Consider the following 7500-nt stretch of genomic DNA (forward strand, 5'->3'; position numbering starts at 1 on the left):
CACACTACTCTCTGCCTGTAACAGGCACACACACAATATCTAACCACCAGCATGGAAGAACATCCAGTGCATCCTCTCCGCCACATGACACAATCCACACTATCATTACCAGACCGGGAGGTCCACCCAGAAAACACAATATCCCACCCTTCCGACATCCGCACATTGCTCAGCTAAGCCACGAACACCCACACATGTCCTACACAGGGGTGCACCCAACATCACAATACTGCCTCCTGTCACAGCACACAAACAATGGCAGGAATGAAAGACACAGATCTGCCACAACCATGGAATCGGAGCGCCGCCTGTCATGAGCCAAAAGTGCATCCTGACGTGACAAATCGGATAATGCCGCAGGCATCCAATTACGATAATCACTATCAACGAACCTGCCGCCCCCCCCCCCAAATACACCTTTCCCTACAACAATGTGTATCTGAACCTAAGCTATATTGTACCTTAACCTAACCTATATCGTACCTTAACCTAACCTATATCGTACCTTAACCTAACCTATATCGTACCTTAACCTAACCTATATCGTACCTTAACCTAACGTATATCGTACCTTAACCTAACCTATATCGTACCTTAACCTAACCTATATCGTACCTTAACCTAACGTATATCGTACCTTAACCTAACCTATATCGTACCTTAACCTAACCTATATCGTACCTTAACCTAACCTATATCGTACCTTAACCTAACCTATATCGTGCCTTAACCTAACCTACGTTGTGCCTTAACCTAACCTACGTTGTGCCTTAACCTAACCTACGTTGTGCCTTAACCTAACCTACGTTGTGCCTTAACCTAACCTACGTTGTGCCTTAACCTAACCTACGTTGTGCCTTAACCTAACCTACGTTGTGCCTTAACCTAACCTACGTTGTGCCTTAACCTAACCTACGTTGTGCCTTAACCTAACCTACGTTGTGCCTTAACCTAACCTACGTTGTGCCTTAACCTAACCTACGTTGTGCCTTAACCTAACCTACGTTGTGCCTTAACCTAACCTACGTTGCGCCTTAACCTAACCTAATTTGTGCCTTAACCTAACCTAATTTGTGCCTTAACGTAACCCATGTTGTGCCTTAACGTAACCCATGTTGTGCCTTAACGTAACCCATGTTGTGCCTTAACGTAACCCATGTTGTGCCTTAACGTAACCCATGTTGTGCCTTAACGTAACCCATGTTGTGCCTTAACGTAACCCATGTTGTGCCTTAACCTAACCCATGTTGTGCCTTAACCTAACCCATGTTGTGCCTTAACCTAACCCATGTTGTGCCTTAACCTAACCCATGTTGTGCCTTAACGTAACCCATGTTGTGCCTTAACGTAACCCATGTTGTGCCTTAACCTAACCCATGTTGTGCCTTAACCTAACCCATGTTGTGCCTTAACCTAACCCATGTTGTGCCTTAACCTAACCCATGTTGTGCCTTAACCTAACCCATGTTGTGCCTTAACCTAACCCATGTTGTGCCTTAACCTAACCCATGTTGTGCCTTAACCTAACCTATAATGTGCCTTAACCTAACCTATAATGTGCCTTAACCTAACCTAAAGTGCGCCGTAACCTAAACTATATTGCGCCTTAACCTGACGCACGTTGTCGCTGAACCTGCTCTGTAATTGTTATGCAACCCGTTAAATTGGTGTAGTGTTGCCTAACCGCAACCCTCGCAATATAGTTCCCTACTCGCACTGCCCGGTCCCCTGTGTATCGCGTCATGTTAAACACCTTGCAGGTGTTGCTGACTTTCCACATGCTCCTGCTATACACTGTAGTGTGGATAGCAGCAGGACGTACATGCCGCCCCCCCCCCCTTCCCCCCTGCCTTCGCAAGCTGGTCGGTGAGAAGTTTGCATGTTCAATGCCCTTCGCATGCCGACGTACTCAGCCTACGTTGTGGTACGGCCTGTCACCTGTCCGCCGATGTACGCAAAACCCACAAACTGTACTGCACATTGGTCCGTATGTACTGAATGATACATCGTGGCACATGTGACCGTATGACGACTGCGCCTAGCAACGGCGGACCATACAGTCCAAATATTGTGCACGCAGCTACGTGTCGTCTCCCTATAAGAGCTGGATTGCAGTGTGGTACGCCATACAGACGTGTGGGAGGAACGGACGCCCTGGATGGCGATCAGCATGAGCAGTCTGTTGATGTAGTGGAGCGTGTATTCGGACGTAGTCGTCTCTTCTCACACACCGTGATAGCATGTTGCACCGCGTTCCACATCTGCGACATGCTGCAGAGGCGGGCTGACAGTCGTTCGCGCAATGGACACCGCATACGTACGGGGTCTACCTTCCACGTGTTCTCTAGGCGTGCACATGTTGTTGCGTCTATGTGGGCAGACGTAGTGTGTTGTGACACCTGACACAGGCATGCAATACTCGTTGCAAATGGCGATGGACGTGTACGTTTGCTGGTGACGTTACGCAAATGAACAACTGGTAACCCGTTGTGGTGCGGTTGTTCTCGCTAGAGGTGAATCAGTGTTGGCGACGATCGGTCGAGCTATTAACCGGTTGTTTCAGGGAGACCCACCATGCCCACGAACGTGAAAGGGGACCCACCATGCCCACGAACGTGAAAGGGGATCTGGGTGTGAGGCGATACGCGGCGGTGGCTGGGTGGGACCGTCCCCGGCCGGTGAGGGGGGGCCGCCCGGCGTGCTGGCAGCGCGGTGCGTGGGCGCACGCGCCACAGCCGGCTGGTGGGGGCGGCCAGTGGCAGGCGCGCCGGCCGACGGACGCGGCAGGCGGCGCAGCTGCGCGCCGGCGCCCCCTGCTCGCGGCGCCTTGCGGCCAAAGTAGGTCCTCGCGGGCCCGGTGCGAAGCGCGGTGGCCATCTGCAGTGTGCTGGTCCGATTGAGGACTTTGTGCGCTGAGGATGCGCCGCCGCCCGGCGCTCGGCGCCGCGACGCCGTCTGCTGCTCGGTCGCCCCAGCGGTTCTCGCAGGTGGTTTGTATCGCAGCTGTGCGGACGTGTTGGCGCGTGCGCTGTGCTGGGAGAGTTCGCTTCGGCACCCAAGTGGGGCTTTTGTCCTTCTGTGGCGCTGGGGTTGGAGCTGCCGGTCACCGTAGGTGGCGCGTGTTGTCTCCCGCCGGCAATGCCACGACAGCACGCTCCCGGGCCTCTGTCGGCAGCGGCAAGCTCAGTTGGGAGCACGGGTGGTCGCACCTAAAGCGTCTACTCGCCTAACTCCGGGCGATTGCGCCTCTCTCGAACCCGACCAAGTACTTAGGACGGCGCTGCGCGCCGCCGGGACCTGAGAGGGTTTCGAGGTGTGTTGTGCAGGGGAGCTCAGCCTCCTCCTGTTTGCAGAATAATTGAGCGGACGCTTGCGTGTTCGCGCGGGCCCCCGGGACACACTCCCGGGCGGCCGGCTGCTCAGCTCTAGTTGACGCAGCTCCCTGGTTGATCCTGCCAGTAGTCATATGCTTGTCTCAAAGATTAAGCCATGCATGTCTCAGTACAAGCCGCATTAAGGTGAAACCGCGAATGGCTCATTAAATCAGTTATGGTTCCTTAGATCGTACCCACGTTACTTGGATAACTGTGGTAATTCTAGAGCTAATACATGCAAACAGAGTCCCGACCAGAGATGGAAGGGACGCTTTTATTAGATCAAAACCAATCGGTCGGCTCGTCCGGTCCGTTTGCCTTGGTGACTCTGAATAACTTTGGGCTGATCGCACGGTCCTCGTACTGGCGACGCATCTTTCAAATGTCTGCCTTATCAACTGTCGATGGTAGGTTCTGCGCCTACCATGGTTGTAACGGGTAACGGGGAATCAGGGTTCGATTCCGGAGAGGGAGCCTGAGAAACGGCTACCACATCCAAGGAAGGCAGCAGGCGCGCAAATTACCCACTCCCGGCACGGGGAGGTAGTGACGAAAAATAACGATACGGGACTCATCCGAGGCCCCGTAATCGGAATGAGTACACTTTAAATCCTTTAACGAGTATCTATTGGAGGGCAAGTCTGGTGCCAGCAGCCGCGGTAATTCCAGCTCCAATAGCGTATATTAAAGTTGTTGCGGTTAAAAAGCTCGTAGTTGGATTTGTGTCCCACGCTGTTGGTTCACCGCCCGTCGGTGTTTAACTGGCATGTATCGTGGGACGTCCTGCCGGTGGGGCGAGCCGAAGGCGTGCGACCGCCTCGTGCGTGCTCGTGCGTCCCGAGGCGGACCCCGTTGAAATCCTACCAGGGTGCTCTTTATTGAGTGTCTCGGTGGGCCGGCACGTTTACTTTGAACAAATTAGAGTGCTTAAAGCAGGCAAGCCCGCCTGAATACTGTGTGCATGGAATAATGGAATAGGACCTCGGTTCTATTTTGTTGGTTTTCGGAACCCGAGGTAATGATTAATAGGGACAGGCGGGGGCATTCGTATTGCGACGTTAGAGGTGAAATTCTTGGATCGTCGCAAGACGAACAGAAGCGAAAGCATTTGCCAAGTATGTTTTCATTAATCAAGAACGAAAGTTAGAGGTTCGAAGGCGATCAGATACCGCCCTAGTTCTAACCATAAACGATGCCAGCCAGCGATCCGCCGCAGTTCCTCCGATGACTCGGCGGGCAGCCTCCGGGAAACCAAAGCTTTTGGGTTCCGGGGGAAGTATGGTTGCAAAGCTGAAACTTAAAGGAATTGACGGAAGGGCACCACCAGGAGTGGAGCCTGCGGCTTAATTTGACTCAACACGGGAAACCTCACCAGGCCCGGACACCGGAAGGATTGACAGATTGATAGCTCTTTCTTGATTCGGTGGGTGGTGGTGCATGGCCGTTCTTAGTTGGTGGAGCGATTTGTCTGGTTAATTCCGATAACGAACGAGACTCTAGCCTGCTAACTAGTCGCGTGACATCCTTCGTGCTGTCAGCGATTACTTTTCTTCTTAGAGGGACAGGCGGCTTCTAGCCGCACGAGATTGAGCAATAACAGGTCTGTGATGCCCTTAGATGTTCTGGGCCGCACGCGCGCTACACTGAAGGAATCAGCGTGTCTTCCTAGGCCGAAAGGTCGGGGTAACCCGCTGAACCTCCTTCGTGCTAGGGATTGGGGCTTGCAATTGTTCCCCATGAACGAGGAATTCCCAGTAAGCGCGAGTCATAAGCTCGCGTTGATTACGTCCCTGCCCTTTGTACACACCGCCCGTCGCTACTACCGATTGAATGATTTAGTGAGGTCTTCGGACTGGTACGCGGCATTGACTCTGTCGTTGCCGATGCTACCGGAAAGATGACCAAACTTGATCATTTAGAGGAAGTAAAAGTCGTAACAAGGTTTCCGTAGGTGAACCTGCGGAAGGATCATTACCGACTAGACTGCATGTCTTTCGATGTGCGTGTCGTGTCGCGCAACACGCTACCTGTACGGCTCGCAGTAGCTGTGCGCCGCGTGCGGAACCACGCGTTCGTCTCAAAACTAACGGCAATGTTGTGTGGTACGAGCGCTGAAGCGCTGGAGCGGCTGGCCTGCGGCACCTGGCGCCTGGCGCCGGTTTTGAATGACTTTCGCCCGAGTGCCTGTCCGCTCCGGTGTGGAGCCGTACGACGCCCATCGGCCGTGAGGCCGTTGGACACTGAACGCTGGAACAGGGGCCGCCACACGCCTCAGTCCCGCCTATGCAACTGTCTTGAAAGAGATAGTGGAAACTACGAAAAGATCACCCAGGACGGTGGATCACTCGGCTCGTGGGTCGATGAAGAACGCAGCAAATTGCGCGTCGACATGTGAACTGCAGGACACATGAACATCGACGTTTCGAACGCACATTGCGGTCCATGGATTCCGTTCCCGGGCCACGTCTGGCTGAGGGTCGGCTACGTATACTGAAGCGCGCGGCGTTTGCCCCGCTTCGCAGACCTGGGAGTGTCGTGGCCGCCTGTGGGGCCGGCCGCGTCTCCTTAAACGTGCGATGCGCGCCCGTCGCCTGGCGGTTCGCATACCGGTACTTACTCGGTAGCGTGCACAGCCGGCTGGCGGTGTGGCGTGCGACACCTCGTACAACGACCTCAGAGCAGGCGAGACTACCCGCTGAATTTAAGCATATTACTAAGCGGAGGAAAAGAAACTAACAAGGATTCCCCCAGTAGCGGCGAGCGAACAGGGAAGAGTCCAGCACCGAACCCCGCAGGCTGCCGCCTGTCGTGGCATGTGGTGTTTGGGAGGGTCCACTACCCCGACGCCTCGCGCCGAGCCCAAGTCCAACTTGAATGAGGCCACGGCCCGTAGAGGGTGCCAGGCCCGTAGCGGCCGGTGCGAGCGTCGGCGGGACCTCTCCTTCGAGTCGGGTTGCTTGAGAGTGCAGCTCCAAGTGGGTGGTAAACTCCATCTGAGACTAAATATGACCACGAGACCGATAGCGAACAAGTACCGTGAGGGAAAGTTGAAAAGAACTTTGAAGAGAGAGTTCAAAAGTACGTGAAACCGTTCTGGGGTAAACGTGAGAAGTCCGAAAGGTCGAACGGGTGAGATTCACGCCCATCCGGCCACTGGCCTCCGCCCTCGGCAGATGGGGCCGGCCGCCCGCGCGGAGCAATCCGCGGCGGGGTCGTGTCCGGTTGCCTTTCCACTCGCCGCGGGGTGGGGCCGTTCCGGTGTGCGGTGGGCCGCACTTCTCCCCTAGTAGGACGTCGCGACCCGCTGGGTGCCGGCCTACGGCCCGGGTGCGCAGCCTGTCCTTCCGCGGGCCTCGGTTCGCGTCTGTTGGGCAGAGCCCCGGTGTCCTGGCTGGCTGCCCGGCGGTATATCTGGAGGAGTCGATTCGCCCCTTTGGGCGCTCGGGCTCCCGGCAAGCGCGCGCGGTTCTTCCCGGATGACGGACCTACCTGGCCCGGCCCCGGACCCGCGCCGCTGTTGGCTCGGGATGCTCTCGGGCGGAATAATCGCTCCCGTCAGCGGCGCTTCAGCTTTGGACAATTTCACGACCCGTCTTGAAACACGGACCAAGGAGTCTAACATGTGCGCGAGTCATTGGGCTGTACGAAACCTAAAGGCGTAATGAAAGTGAAGGTCTCGCCTTGCGCGGGCCGAGGGAGGATGGGGCTTCCCCGCCCTTCACGGGGCGGCGGCCTCCGCACTCCCGGGGCGTCTCGTCCTCATTGCGAGGTGAGGCGCACCTAGAGCGTACACGTTGGGACCCGAAAGATGGTGAACTATGCCTGGCCAGGACGAAGTCAGGGGAAACCCTGATGGAGGTCCGTAGCGATTCTGACGTGCAAATCGATCGTCGGAGCTGGGTATAGGGGCGAAAGACTAATCGAACCATCTAGTAGCTGGTTCCCTCCGAAGTTTCCCTCAGGATAGCTGGTGCTCGTACGAGTCTCATCCGGTAAAGCGAATGATTAGAGGCCTTGGGGCCGAAACGACCTCAACCTATTCTCAAACTTTAAATGGGTGAGATCTCCGGCTTGCTTGATATGCTGAAGCCGCGAGCAAACGACTCGGATTGGAGTGCCAAGTGGG

At 55.4% G+C, this 7500-nt stretch overlaps 3 non-coding genes across 3 annotated transcripts in view; all 3 read left to right on the top strand.

Moving 5' to 3' along the window:
- Positions 1-3439: 3439 nt before the first annotated feature.
- Positions 3440-5348, top strand: LOC126476868 (small subunit ribosomal RNA). The gene has a single exon (XR_007587302.1). It is a non-coding gene; the product is annotated as a small subunit ribosomal RNA (ribosomal RNA).
- A 351-nt stretch (positions 5349-5699) lies between these two features.
- Positions 5700-5854, top strand: LOC126476303 (5.8S ribosomal RNA). Its single transcript, XR_007586856.1, has one exon. It is a non-coding gene; the product is annotated as a 5.8S ribosomal RNA (ribosomal RNA).
- Positions 5855-6042: 188 nt separating this feature from the next.
- LOC126477007 (large subunit ribosomal RNA) overlaps positions 6043-7500 on the top strand; it is a 4222-nt gene continuing 2764 nt past the window's right edge. The window contains exon 1 of the ribosomal RNA XR_007587419.1: positions 6043-7500. This exon is cut by the window's right edge and continues 2764 nt beyond it. This is a non-coding gene — a ribosomal RNA (large subunit ribosomal RNA).

This window comes from Schistocerca serialis, chromosome 4, assembly GCF_023864345.2.
Source record: "Schistocerca serialis cubense isolate TAMUIC-IGC-003099 chromosome 4, iqSchSeri2.2, whole genome shotgun sequence".
Lineage (NCBI taxonomy): Eukaryota > Metazoa > Arthropoda > Insecta > Orthoptera > Acrididae > Schistocerca > Schistocerca serialis.